The sequence below is a fragment of the Rosa chinensis genome, chromosome 1, assembly GCF_002994745.2.
Source record: "Rosa chinensis cultivar Old Blush chromosome 1, RchiOBHm-V2, whole genome shotgun sequence".
Taxonomy (NCBI): Eukaryota; Viridiplantae; Streptophyta; class Magnoliopsida; order Rosales; family Rosaceae; genus Rosa; species Rosa chinensis.
The window spans coordinates 36,577,826-36,593,350 of record NC_037088.1 but is presented as its reverse complement, the minus strand read 5'-3'; positions in this window follow the sequence as shown (position 1 = coordinate 36,593,350).

Genomic DNA, 15,525 nt, shown 5'->3' with positions numbered 1-15,525 from the left:
TTCTGATATTTATAACAAAATCCACGATCATGAGCAGATAATTCAAGATCTGTTTATGGAATATTCAGAATCACTGAATATGAAAGAATTTAATATCCCAAAACTCAGCTTCATCATAAATCATGATGACTGGGAATTAGCAGCGGTTGAATGGGGAATAGTTAACCAGATTATTTTCCAAAGCTTAAATACTGATGAAATAAAAAACTTTCCTCAATTCATTAAAACAATGGTATATCACGTAGCCAAAAGCTACAGACTCTCCAAATATTTAACCTTCAGCATTGTAAGTACAATTGGATGGAGAGAAAGAGAAAAGTTCTTCCAACCATACCAAATATGGTTGTTGACAGAAACAGAGGATCATCAATTTAACCAAACTATGGTCCCCAATGAAGAAGTTAATAGGGTAATCAGCACCCTAAATTTAGAACAATATGCAACTAAATGTGGAGCTCAACTAAAGCAAGTTGCAGAAGAGGTCAGACAAAGTAATCTGCTTAAACTGACCGATGGAAAAAGAATTTTTGTCACCCATATGGCAAGCAGCTATCAGCCAACTCCTGAACAACAGAAGGAGGCCGAAGACCTGTTGGCTACCATAGCCATAGATGTTACACAATTAGACATCCCAATAATGCTGGCACATGAGATTGAAGAACTAGCATATCTACAGCACCCAGATGACGCCAATTCCAGCTCAAACCAGAGTTTGGGATTAGATGACGTGGGCTACCACAATCTGGAAAACGCTATGGAAGCATAGTGGGCCCCACGGATCCATACCGACAGAAACGACAACAAGATAAAAAGTCTACAGTCGCTTCGAAGGCGGTAGAGGTTTGTAGATATTGTATAGGTGTCACTATAACCTAACCAGGGTTAGTGACTTGATAAATTGTAACTATAGTTAAGGTATTTTTGCTAACCATAGTTACTTCTCAAGTGTATATATAGGAGTGATGTTGTAAGAGGGGGGACACGGTCCCTTCACAGCCAATTTCCCCTGTAATCCTTTCAAACCCTTGTACACATTTCCACTATATAAATAAAATTTTCTCCGTTTGTGTGTATATATATATATATATATATATAAGCGGACGTTCGCAATCCATAAAAAGTGCTGACGTCGCTCCTCCAGCCTCGATCGGGCAGCGACGGCGGCAATTCTGTTGCCGGACGGAACCAGGCCACGACGTGGAGCAGTTCAAAAGCGGCTGGACTCGTCGGCGAAGGGTTTGAAGTCGAGCTCGATGGGCTTCCATGGTTTCTGGCAAGTTTAGGGCACACCACTGAGTTTCCGATCACCTTCGCCTTCGCCGCTTGATCGAGGCCATCCGAGATGTCCAGAGGGTGCGTCCGGTAGGGTTGTCAATGGGTCGTGTCGGGTTGGGTTCGTGTCGGGTCAAGGTATTTGTCGTGTCGCAAGATACAAACCCAAACCCAACCCATTTAATAATCGTGTCAAAAATCTAAACTCAAACCCAACCTATTTATTAAACGGGTTACCCGTTTCCAACCCGCTTAATCCATTTAACAAATAGGTCATGTCATGTTAGACAAAATGACCTATTTAAGGGTTAACAATGCAACCCATTTAACTAAAAAAATACATAAATTGATTAAATTCACTAAAAACTCCACAAGAAGAATAATATAAATAATTATGTATATTCATAAATAATTAAATCCAATAATTATAAAGCAAAATATTTCAAATTGTCTAATCCTATGATCAAATACTCCCAACGTCCAAAATTTCAATAAGAAGTATAACATAATCGGGTTATACGGGTTCATTTCGTGTTGGCGGGTTGACCCGTGGCCGACCCATTTATTAAATGGGTCATGGCGGGTTGACCCATGGCTGACCCGCTTTTTAATCGTGCGGGTTCAACCCGCTTTATTTCGTGCGGGTTTCGAGTCGTGTTATCGGGTCGTGTCGGAATTGACAGCCCTAGCGTCCGGCACCCGCAGCGCAGTGATCGCCGCCTTCCTGACGCCAGAGGAAGGACGTTCGCACTTTTTCTGGGTTGCGGACGTCCGCTCTCGAACGGTTGCGTGTGTGTATCTAGAGTGAGGCCTCACTCTGAAATTAACGTGTGAGGTTGGAGTATAGGGTCACTTTTTAGTCGCATATTCACACCTCGACCGTTCATTTTTTAGGTACTAATGTATAGATCATCTTTGCAAAATTTCAGCCAAATTGATGTTCTTTAAGGTATCTAACTCGCTTAAACCAATGGACAAACTGAATCTGTCAAACCTGAACCGTACTAGCTTTAAGACAGTTATCAATGCCTTAACGACTATCAATTTAGCTGAAATTTTACAGAGATGTTCTATACAGTAGTACTTAAAAACCGAACGGTCGAGATGTGGATAGGATATGTATGTATATATATATAGAGAGGCCCGATCTACAGCGGACGGTGAAGCAGCAGGCTGTTCCAGGCAGCGACGGCGGCTCGGAGCTTGCAGGACGGAGGCCGGAGGCTTCCCAAACGCGTCTGGACAGCGTTGAAGTCGGAGCAGGTCGGGGTTGTAGGTTTCTGGGCAGCGACCCAACCTGCAACTGCAACGGGACATGCAGCGCTGCAACCTCGTCGCCGGCGACTCCACCCAACTGCAGACAGGTCCGTCCGACCCCTGGCCTCCGTCCGGCATGCTCCGCCGCTCCGTCGTGCCCCAAGCGGAGCTGCTGCATCGCCGTCCGCACTTTAGCGAAAGTGCTGACGTCCGCTCTCGATCCTCTCCGTGTATGTATATATATATATATATATATATATATATATATATATATATATATATGGTCCTTATATGCTAAAGGAGGTCCTTAACTTAGCTTACGGTACTGATTTATATATATTTGACCACTTTTCGATCACATACTTACATCTTAACCATTCAGTTTTTAGGTCCTAATGTATAGGTCATTTCTACAAATTTTCAGCCAAATTGATGATCGTTAAGGCATCCAAAACTGCAATTTACATGAACGAACCGAATCTGTCTAACCTGAACCGTTCGTATAAATTGCAGTTTTGGATGCCTTAACGATATCAATTTAGTTGAAAATGTGCAGAAGTGATCTACTCATATATACCTAAAAACTAAATAGTTAAGATGTGAATATGTGATTGAAAAGTGGTCAAAATATGGAAATCCATACCGTAAGCTAAGTTAAGGATATCCTTAGCAGAGAAGGCTTGTGTGTGTGTGTGTGTGTATGTGTGTTTACACACCATTTTTCTCTATTCACACACCCCTTCCAATTTTCTATTACTTTAATTCAATTTTCTTTTAGAAATTACCGTAACTACCCTTCCTTGTAATCATGTTTCTTTTTCTTTTTTCTATTTGACAAGTCAATCATCCTTAAATCCTAAATCCTTATTTTCTCGCAAACACAGAGGACTTCAAAACTTTTTTCGATTCCTTCTTTTCTTTTTCATCAAAAACTTCTTTAGCATAGTCATTCAATTTCTCTAATATGATCCTTTGAAGTTTAATCATGGTAGAACAAGAAATTTTAGACCCATTTTTCGAGAAAATTTTGCATTTGATTTGCAATGGCGACATGGGAAGAAAAAAAAAAGTTCTGCGATCATTCGAGCCCCTTTGAATTCATTATTCCTCATAAGATTCTAATTGAAATTATTTGATGTATTTGAATCCATTGAGCAATTATATAACTTTACAACAGCCTAATAATGATGACCTTATGATTATAAACATGATTTGTTCTACTATATTATGCTAGTAGAACATAATTTTGTCCCCACATGAAGATTGCAACTCATTGCATTCAATATTATGTAGAGCATCTCTAAATTTTTTGTACATCATAAGCTGCAGTGTAGAACCTTTGTTAACTTAATGAGCAAACCAAGATCGTTTCACAAAAATGCATAAACGCAACCAAATGATCAATACAATATGAACTAGAATACAATAAGAGGAGATGCATCACCTGCTTCATGCACAACAGCCATTCCTTCAAAAGCAGTAGCAGCAACACAGCTATTCAACACAAATAATCCGAGCTCCAAAACTTCAAGCAGCCACACGCAAGAAATCTTCTACTCAACTATGTGTTTAACTCCTCTCTATGGGGCAGGACGGAATGTTTTTTTTACATAGTGAATAGGGACTTCAAGCACCTATATATACAAGCTAGATAGGTCTTCCCATAAAAGAATCCTTGATTTTAGCCAATGAGTTATTTCTGAAAGATGCTATAATTATCATATCAATTAATTAGATATTTATCTTTATCAAAATGGATTCCTAACCATATGAGTGACATACCAAAACTCATTAGGTGTCTAGGTAGATAATTAATATATTTCCCATTTATTGTAATAAGTTTAATCAGTTTGTTATTTACTTAATGTAGATAATATTAGGTCCAAATAATATTTTACAACCTTGTGGCTAAAGTGGATAAAACGATAATTCCATATTTTTATTTTATTTTATTTTCCTAAGGATAATGCACCTATATTAAGAGTCATAAAAAAACAAGCATTGCGTTTGGTATTTTGCAAAGTATGAGGACAAATTTTACAATTTGGATTTAGTTGGGAGAAGGTGATTATCTGGGAAGCATATTCTTTGTCTAATAATATAGGTCATTTAACTTAATAAACGTATTATCTTTCTTTCATTTATAGGTAAAAAAATGATTCATTATATAATAATATTTGATTTATGATTGAATTGCCAAATAGAAAAAAGAAAAAAAAAACAGATTTACAAGGGAGTGAAATTAGAATAATATATAAAAAATATTGAATTAATTAAAGAAATTGAAAATTAAAAAGGGTGTGTGAATAGCACCACCCTTCTTCAAACCCTTATTACGCGTAAGTTGCATTTAAGCATCAAATCAATAGTCCTCATTTCATCCTCTCCCATGAATATATAACAATATCCTTGTCAAAATCCTTCTATATATAGTTCTGTTAAAGATGATGATGATGTCATATTTTTGTGTTGTACAATTGCGAACATACAATTAAGTGTGTTCAGCTAAGGTTTTTCTTCGGTTATTTTTCATATCAGCCTTCAGAAAAGAGAAACTTCGAAATTTATGCACGGAAGAAAGAACTAGGAAAGAAGATGGTTGAACATTGTGCTGGTTTGCCATTAGCCTTTACCAGGGCCGGCCTTAAGGTAGTTCAAGTGGTGCAGCTGCACAAGGCCTCTGAGTTTCGGAGGCCTCCAATCTTATAATTAATTTTGTAGATATGTAATAAAAGAGGTTCATTGACACCAATTATTATGCTCAGTGGAATTGGCAACACAACTGATTAAAATGGTTTTTGATTGTGGGTTCGATTCACTACCCTGCCACTCTCCTCTCAATTTTGTTTAATTTTTCTTCTTTTTTCTCTCTCCTTTTTTAATCTCTCATTTAGTGGGCCTTTATTTTCTTCTTCTTTTTTTCTTTCTTCTCCTTTTTTATTGTGTTTCTTTCTGTAATTTTTTTTTCTTCTTTTTCCTCTCTCAATTTTTGCCACTGTTCGTTTTGAAAATACCAAATTGGAGGACTTAGGCCTTATAACAAACAAGAAAAAACTGAAACTCAACAAAAATGAACTTTATATTCAATACTTTATAGTCATTTATTAAGTTATGAAACTTATTTTACTTTTTCTGCGGCACCGAAATTATCATAATCTTTTGATGGATAAACAATTAGTAAGTCTCATTATAATTTTTGCTCAAGGCCTCCGAATTCTCAGGACTGGCCCTGGCCTTTACTATGCTGGCAGGACTTCTAGCTCGTAAAGGCACAATTCAAGAGTGGGATGTGGTGCATGCATAAGAATGCTAATGTATATATAAGGAGAGGCACAGATCTTGAACAAGGGTACAACGGTCAAGAATATGAGGGTACATCATGGGTGTTGGCTTTGAGTTATGACGACGTACCAGATATATGCTTTTTTATATTTCAGTCAGTTTCTTGAGGATTATGAGATACCAGTGAAAGATTAATTCAATTATGGATCGCAGGAGGTTTGATATCTACCTCGATCTTCACTGAGAAATGGTTTGATGGAATTAATGGATGACATGGCATATAGCTGTTTGGTCGAGTTAACAACAAGGTGTAATCAAAACTTGCCGTCTTCATGATGTTATGCGAGACTTGTGTTTGTCGAAGTCAGAAGATGAGAACTATTTCCATACTTTCCATTTTCCTCAATGGTAATTAAAGCACCATCTATCATTAAAGTTCGAAGATTTGCCATCTATTTGGACGGTGAAGTGGATAATCTAACTCCCACAAGAGTTAAAAACAATATATGGTCAACTTAGGTCTAATATACTTTGTCCCAAGATACAATATTGGTGGAAGACAACCATTGTTCAGCGAGTTCATGCAGGTTTCTTAGGGTCTTGAAGTTTGAAGATATACTGTGTAAAGTAGACTTGTCCAGTGAAATTGGAAATCTCGTCCACCTAAGGTTTTTAAGCTTAAAGGGTAGTCAGATAAAAGAGTTGCCATCATCCATAGCTGATTTGGTCTGTTTGCAAACTCTAGATTAATTTACGTTGTGACTTCTGGGGTGGCGATTTCCCAATTGGTATAATTGGGAAGATGGAAAAGTTGAGGCATGTATGTTTACCCCATCGTTACCGGCTATGTGAGTAACTATCATTCGCTACAGCCGGCAACTTGCAGACATTACTCAATGTCAGAAGCTCAAATTTTGATTTGAAAAGTCTTGCGGAACTCACCAGTCTCAAAAAACTGTTGATGAGAATGCCAAGGCGCTCCGAAAATCTGGAGGCAATGTTAAAATCTACAAACATCACAGTTAGCCCTCATCTCCGGTCTCTGTCTCTGTCTTACTATGGGAAAGAAGAGGTTCTAGTAATGTTCCTGCTAAGCTGTACGTCGTTACATATACAAGCTGAAGCTGTGTGGCTAATCAGGGAGTTACCCAAGGAGTAAGGACATCCACATCAACTATCCAAACCTCACCAAGATAACGCTGGAGAGAACTGAGCTCAATGGCGATCACCGGATAGAAATACTAGAGAAGCTAACAAACTTAAGAATGCTTTACCTTGACTATCATGCTTTAATTTCATGTCAGAAAAAATGGTTTTCTCCAAAGGAGGGTTTGCTAAACTTGAATTTCTTTCTCTTACGTGGTTGCCTGAATTGAAGGAGTTGAGAGTGGAGAAAGAAGCCATGCATGTATAGTCTTAGCTGATTGCACATTATTAATTGAAAAAAATTAACTGACAGCAGTTCCAGATGGGCTTCACTATATCACGACCCTCGAGCAATTAATTATTGACGTGCCTTTTGAATTCTGTAGTAGACTTGAGGAAGGAGGAGAGGATTTCGACAAAAGCCTTCTTTAAAATTATTGAAGAGTACTTCTGAGCAACTTAGAGTGATCCTAACTCCTAGCCCGGCCCCTAGCACTAGCTAACAGTCATCCTTATCCTATTGGTATGTAAATATTAGGTGAAAACTAGTGCACGAGTTCAATGTTGAAGTGAGCATTCATCTATTATCCATATCTGGCATATATCACTTGACTATTCATTGTCTTGTATTATTTAAAAGTTTCCTATATATGCCTGTTGGTTAACTGGTTATACTGAGCTAACTAAATTTAGAGTTAAATTGACTAGAATATAATGAGTGTGACTTTTGATCTTAGATAGTCAGGAGTTGCAGGTGTCATAAATATAATAGCCAAATCATTTAAGTTCTGTCGTTTGTATATTTCTGTGGCTATGGCTAGTGAATTAGCGAGAGTTATTTGGCTTTATCAAGTTCAAAACGTTCTTCATCTTTGTTACAGCTATTTAGTTGTGTGCAAATCGAGTTGAGTTATCCTTGGCATCTTGTGTCTCCACATTCCTGTTGGATAGAAATTTGCTGCCCATGCCATCCTACCTAGGGTTAGTGCCATGCATCCATATATACTGATAGGCTTTTGTTTAAGTCATTTTCTGTTAATTTGACGAAAAGTTCAAGGTAGGATGGCAAGAACAAGTGAACAACAAGAAATTGATTAATGAATAATGGAATATGCTTTTTCCTGCAGCTTAAGTACAGAAGATGCGAGTTACAAGGCTGTTACAGATTTAAGCTACCCCATTCTATTGTTAATAACTCCATTTTCGTGGAAAAGCAAGGGTATATTCATTACTCTCGTGATCCCGTCGCTTACTTTGATTTATTCAATTATTGGACTTGTTAATATTGTTTGTTCTTCCTATCCTGCAGCACTACATGCCTACTTTACAGAGGAGATGTCTGCAACGGCAATGCTGAGGTTTCGGAATAAGTCCACATACCATCCTGATAATGGAATTATGTGTGCGAGCGCGCATTTCTCAATGTCTGATGTCAATAATTTACAGATCTCCTTCCCTCTTGTGCTAGCTATATATGATCTTTTTATAGTTGTTGGGGTGGCTTTATTTTCTATCACTAAATAAATAATCTGTAGCCTCAAGATAGTATGTGTGTAAATCCACATTTTCTTCCACTCTTACTGTAATATGGAATTATATATCCACCTTGTCTAGACGAAGAATTGCAGTTTTTGTTTATTTTATTAAGGGAAGGGAAGAGAGTTTTGACTGAAGTACAAGCTAGTGATCGAAGCCCTGATGTATATTATCACGTACTTCAACGCATATGGTGAATCTTTGCTGTTGGACTAATGTTAGTTCTCCTGTGTGTGTGTGTGTAAAAAATGTTAGATCAATTGTGGACTCATCACAAGTTATCCTAGAGCAACTAGGAAACTATCAAAGCATTAAATCGAATACAACATGGATATGGAAAAGAATCAACCTAGATATCTAATGTGATAGTGTATTTATCATTGGATTAGGAATCCATTATTTGGACTACAAGAAAGTCCTAAACTGTGATGCATAAGGAATCTAAGATACAAGTCTTGTTCCATAAGGAAAACCTTTATGGGAGGATTCCTAGGACTTGAACTTATATAAATAAGAGGTTAGGGTCCCTGTTATCACCACCGTTCTACAAGTATTGTGTTCTGCCCATTCAGAAGCTACAGTTGGAGAATAGCAGAAGACTTCAACCTCGTTTTCATCCTTTTTTTTGCAGCTGCAACAATGGCCTCAACTTATGATGTCAATGGTATGTTTAGGGTTAATCATGAACATATATTTGTGTAAGTTTGTCTTGTAAATTAGTTCTACAATTGGTATCAGAGGTTAGGCTCACAAATTGTTCTTCAAACTTATTTTCGATGTAAAAATCGTTTTAGGTTTTCAAACAAAAAAAAAAAAACCCTCGTTTGCCTCTTCAGAAAAACCTTCAAGGCCCAAGTCACAGCATGTGCTGATCCAAGCCCATACCCAGCCCGAAAACCTATTCCTTCAGAAACTAAAGAAGATGACCGTTATTTCACAACGGTCATCTGGGTTAAATGGGTTTTTCTGGGTTTTGGAATCGGAAGCACAAAGGATGATTCATCCTTCTGGGAATTCAAAACCCCTTATGCTGTCGAATCAAGATGCCAAGAAGGATGTTTTTGCTGCACTCTGTTTTAAATTCATGCTTCCGAGAATGTTTTCGCAGCAAAAATTGGGAAAAATTTGCAAAGGTTGGTTTTTACAGAAAAATTCAGTTTCGATTCAATTTGTTTTGCTGATTGATGAGCACAAGAATCCTAGTAGCATTCCCGACATGCGCATAGGCTAGAGTAGATGGTGACCGGATGAAATTTAAATTTCTTGGATGTTTTTTGTGTTCTTGTGAAATCGACATTGTTGCTTGCATATCTGTGTTGGTTGTGTTTATGACATGATATGCATGTTTAAAGTGAATTATTGAATTTTGTATCTGTGAATCTTGATATAACAATGCATACAGAAAACTCCCAAAATTTTAGGCATTGTTGAATTTTGACAAGTACAAAGAGCTTAGTTTCTTATAAGGATTATTAATCCGGATAGAAAATCAAGTTTTCAAGCTAAATGTGGTTTGTGTTTTCTGTAGGTTTGAGTGAACATATTGCACAAAGCAATCTCCACTAATTCTTGCAGACAACCTCAAGTTAACAAACCAGAAAATTGTATCTTGTGTTTTAAAATCATGCATATAATTTTGCTTCCAAAGAAGTAGTACAGTGTGATTTTAGGATGCAGATAGCAACATGCATATTCATTCTTTTTAAATATGGATACTTAAAATTCAAATTTCTGTCTAAAGATGTGATTTGGATTCTTTGGATAACTTGGATTGAATAAATGTGGCATGTTGATTTGGAACCTTCAGAATATCATGTCTTCTGCTTAAAAGTGATGCATGCTATTAATTTTGGTTAAAGGGCTATTGATATGTGACATTGCTTGTGTTTTGTTTTCTGTTTGCATTGTTTTGGTTTTGATATTGCTTGAAGTTACAGAAAACATAAAACTTAAAAATTTTAAGAACTTTACAGATAGAAAACTTACAAAGCTTTATTTTGTTTTGCTCTTTAGGAATCCCTGCTGTGACCTTGAACACCATTCAGCTCCTAACTGGCTATAACTACAAGAAGTGGCGAAACCAAGTAGAATTTTACCTAGCCATGAACCAGAACATGGACCTTTGCTTAACTGAGGATGAACCTGAGAAGCTTACTAGTGAAAGTTCAGATGAAGAGAAGAAATATTTTAAGGAATGGCATAAGGCTAATAAGATGGCAAAGAATGTTATTAGGACTACCATGTCAGACACAGTTAGAGGTAGCATAGAGGAACCTGATCTAGCCATGGATTTTTTGTATGCCATTCATGATATGTACCGGGAAAGTGATAAGGCTGAGGCAGCTAGGCTAGCAAAGGAATTTAACGACCTTAAGTACACTGGAACATGAAAAGTGAGAGAGCATATCATGAGATTAATGCTCAGCTAAGGGACCTCAACATGGGGGTCACTGATGACTATGTAGTGCACACTGCACTGCATTCCTTGCCTAATAGTTTTAGCCAACTAAGAACCAACTACAATGCTCAGAAGGAAAAATGGAGCCTCAAGGAGCTGATTGCCATTTGTGTAGATGAGGAGGACATAATTAGGAAGGAAAGAGAGCCAAGTACCTCAGTGAACCTTGTTGAGAAGCCTAAGAAGAAATACCAGAACCAGCCCAAGCTCAAGCCTACCAAAACCATCTTCAAAGGATCTACCTCAGGAGCAGCTAAAGCCAACAAACCATTTAGGTTCAAGTGCTATTTCTGTAAGAAAGTAGGGCACATGAAGAAAGACTGCACAGGCCTTAAGAATTGGTGAAAGACTGCACAGGCTTTAAGAATTGGTTGATCAAAAAGGGTAATTTTTCTAACTCACTGTTTTCTTTAGAAATTAATTTAGTTAATGTTGAACCAAAAACTTGGTGGATTGATTCAGGAAGCCCCTTACATATTACTAATTCTCTGCAAGGATTCATAAGGAAGAGAGTCCCAATAAGTAATGAAGTGAACCTGTGTGTAGGAAATGGCATGAGAGTGGCAGTCAAAGCTATTGGAACCTTAAAATTAGATCTTGGTTTAGGAAAGTTGTTCGTTTTGGATAATGTTTATTATGTACCTTCCATGAGAAGGAATTTAATTTCAATTTCTCTTTTGGTTAAATCTGGATGTAGACTTCTTATTGACAATAATGGAATTATTATTTCTAAAGATTCAGTTCAAATTGGTTCTGGTGTTATATTGAATGATTACCTACAATTAAATTGTTCACACAGTCAACAAGAAATTTCTCTTGTTGAAAATAATAACACATCGAGTAACACTTTAACTGGTGTTAAAAGAACTAATTGCAATGAAAGGTCTGCATATTTGTGGCATAGAAGACTTGGCCATATATCAAAAGAGAGATTGAAACTTTTGGTTAAAAACAATATCTTGAATGAACTTGACTTTTCTGATTTACAAGATTGTGTTGAATGTTTTAAGGGAAAAATAACAAACTTAAGGAAAAAGACTGCATACAGAAGCCAAGCACTTTTAGAGCTCATACACACTGACATTTGTGGTCCATTTAGAACTCAAACAATCTGTGGAAACGTATATTTCATAACCTTCATCGATGACTTCTCTAGATATTGTTATGTTTATCTACTTTCAGAAAAATTTCAAGCACTTAAAGCCTTTCAAATTTTTAAGGCTGAAGTAGAAAAACAACTAGAGAAGAAAATCAAAACTGTTAGATCAGATAGAGGTGGTGAATTTTAGGGAAAATACACAGAGTATGGACAACAAAAAGGTCCTTTTGCCTTGTTTATGCAAGAACAAGGCATTAAGGCTCAATATACCACACCATATAATCCTCAGCAAAATGGTGTGGCTGAGAGAAAGAATAGGACACTTTTGAATATGGTCAGGAGCATGATGTGCACAACAGGCCTACCTAGGTTTTTATGGGGTGAAGCTTTAAGGACTGCAAACATTTGTTTGCAATAGAACACCTAGTAAAGCTATAGAGAAAACTACTTTTGAGTTATGGTGTGGTAGAAAGCCTAGCCTCCACCATTGTCATGTGTGGGGCTGCCCTGCAAAAGCTAGAATCTACAATCCAAACATTAACAAACTTGATCCTAAAACAGTAAGCTGCTATTTTATAGGCTACCCTGAAAAATCTAAGGGTTATAAGCTTTATGCAGCTCAACACTCACCAAGAATTTTTGAAACACATCAAGTAAAATTCTTGGATGAGAAAATTCACAATACAAGTATGGAAGATTTATCTTCAGAATTTGAAGAAATTGTGGATAATGCGCATACTGAAAGTATATTGCCTATAGTTCAAGATACACAAGCAGCCACTAGTGTTCCAGAAACTCAAAATGCACAAGATCAACTTGTTGATCAAGAAATGCATTTTGAAGATGATCAAGCTAACCCTGAACCCTTACCAGATCAACCACAGGCTGTAGAACCTCAAGATCAGCCTGCAGAACCACAACAAAATCAAAATCCCCAATTAAAAAGGTCTCATAGGACAAGGAAACCAACTTATGGGGGGGAAGATTCTGACTACGTTGTTTATTTGCAAGAACATGAAGTTGAAATTGACCTTGCAGATGACAATGATCCAGTTACTTTCAATCAAGCTATTGAAAGCAGTCAGTCAAATGAGTGGAAACAAGCTATGGAAGCTGAGATTGAGTCCATGAACCACAATGCAGTTTGGGATTTAGTGAAACCTGACCCTAAACAAAAGGCTATAGGCTGCAAGTGGGTGTTTAAAACCAAGAGAGATGCAAATGGGAATATTGAGAGATATAAAGCTAGGTTAGTTGCCAAGGGTTTCACACAGAAGGAGGGTATTGATTTTACTGAAACTTTTTCCCCAGTTTCAACCAAAGACTCTTTTTGGATCATTATGGCACTTGTAGCTCAGTTTGACATGGAGCTACATCAGATGGACGTCAAGACAGCCTTCTTGAATGGAGAACTCGATGAGGTTATTTACATGAAGCAGCCGGAAGGGTTTATGGAACCAGGTACAGAAGACTTAGTCTGCAGGTTAAGGAAATCCATTTATGGTTTAAAACAGGCCTCTAGACAGTGGTATAAAAAGTTTGACTCTGTGATTTCTTCTTTTGAATTCACTGAGAATCTAGTGGATGAGTGTGTTCATCTCAAAACATCTGGAAACCAATTTATATTTCTAGTACTTTATGTTGATGACATTTTGTTGGCCAGTAGCAATTTAAAGCTACTTAAAGAAACCAAAGCTTTTCTGTCAAAGAATTTTGACATGAAAGATTTAGGAGAGGCATCATATGTACTAGGAATAGAAATTAAGAGAGATAGAGCACAGGGGCTGCTAGGTTTATCCTAGCAAAGCTATATTGCCAAAATACTGAAAAGATTTGGCATGGAGACTTGTGCATCAGGGGAAGTTCCAATGTCTAAAGGAGATAAGCTCACTAAGAAACAAAGTCCAAATAATGAAGTAGAAAAGGTGAATATGGAGTCCAAGCCTTATGCAAGCCTTGTTGGCAGTCTAATGTATGCTCAGGTCTGCACTAGACCTGACTTGTCTTTTGCAGTTGGTATTCTTTCCAGGTTTCAGTCTAATCCAGGTCATGAACACTGGGTAGCTGGAAAGAAAGTACTCAGGTACTTGCAGAGGACTAAAACCACATGCTTGTGTATAGACAGATGGAAAAATTGAAGCTTGTAGGATACACAGACTCAGATTTTGCAGGAAATTATCCTGATTCCAAGAAATCGACTTGTGGATATGTCTTTATGCTTGCAGGAGGGGCTATTGCTTGGAAAACCATGAAACAAACCTTAGTGACAACATCTACAATGCAGGCAGAATTTATTGCAGTATATGAAGGAATGTGTGAAGGGCTATGGATTAGAAATTTCTTGATGCAGACTAGAATTTTAAGTCATATAGTTTCTGATGCTCTTGTAATTTATTGTGACAATGAGGCAGCTGTGTTCTTCAGTAAAAACAGTAAAAGGTCAAATAACTCAAAGCATATTGACCTCAAGTATTACAGTGTGAGAGAGAGAGTCAAGCATGGTGAAATTTCAGTATTAAGTATAAGCACAGACTTTCAGCTTGCAGATCCATTCACTAAGGCATTGTCAGTTGCAGTTTTCAAGAAACATATTGAGAACATTGGTGTTTTACCTAGTTTAGGTTCTTGAGTTCAGTGGGAGTCTATTTAGTAAGAGCAAATTTTTATGAGTTTTGTATTTTCTAAGTTCTTGTAAGGTTCTGGTAGTTGTGAATTCCAGTCTATTCATCATCACAACTTTATGTATTATTGAATTTTGATTATCAATAAAATTCTCGAGGTATTTCATTCAAGTTGTGTTACTGCAATTTTATTAAAATTCTCTGCAACTTTATTTTGTGTTCTTGATTTATCTAAATGTCAGATGGTCTTGTAATTTCAGTGAACATGTTCTTTCAGTTTAAAGTACAAGCATTAAGGCCATCAGTGTTTTCAGTTATGCTTGAGTTTCATTTTGAAACATTTAGTTGGACCATTTAGGTATATGATCTTCTGGTAATACACGATGTTCATATACTGCATCTTTTGTTTTAATAGCATATGTGGAATGCAGGAGTTTATGATAGTGGTCTGGAAGTGCTGCATTTTTGTTAAAATGTATGCTTTTCCTTGCTCTGCTTAAGCTGCTGTGTTTTGACCATGTTGAATGGATTTTGAGACTTTTCCTTATTCTGGTGCACACTACAGTTGGTTGTAAACGAGTTGATGTTGTTCAGTTTTGGTTGTCCTAGATAACCAGTGATAGTCCAAGTGGGAGATTGTTAGATCAATTGTGGACTCATCACAAGTTATCCTAGAGCAACTAGGAAACCATCAAAGCATTAAATCGAATACAACATGGATATGGAAAAGAATCAACCTAGATATCTAATGTGATAGTGTATTTATCATTGGATTAGGAATCCATTATTTGGACTACAAGAAAGTCCTAAACTGTGATGCATTAGGAATCTAAGATACAAGTCTTGTTCCATAA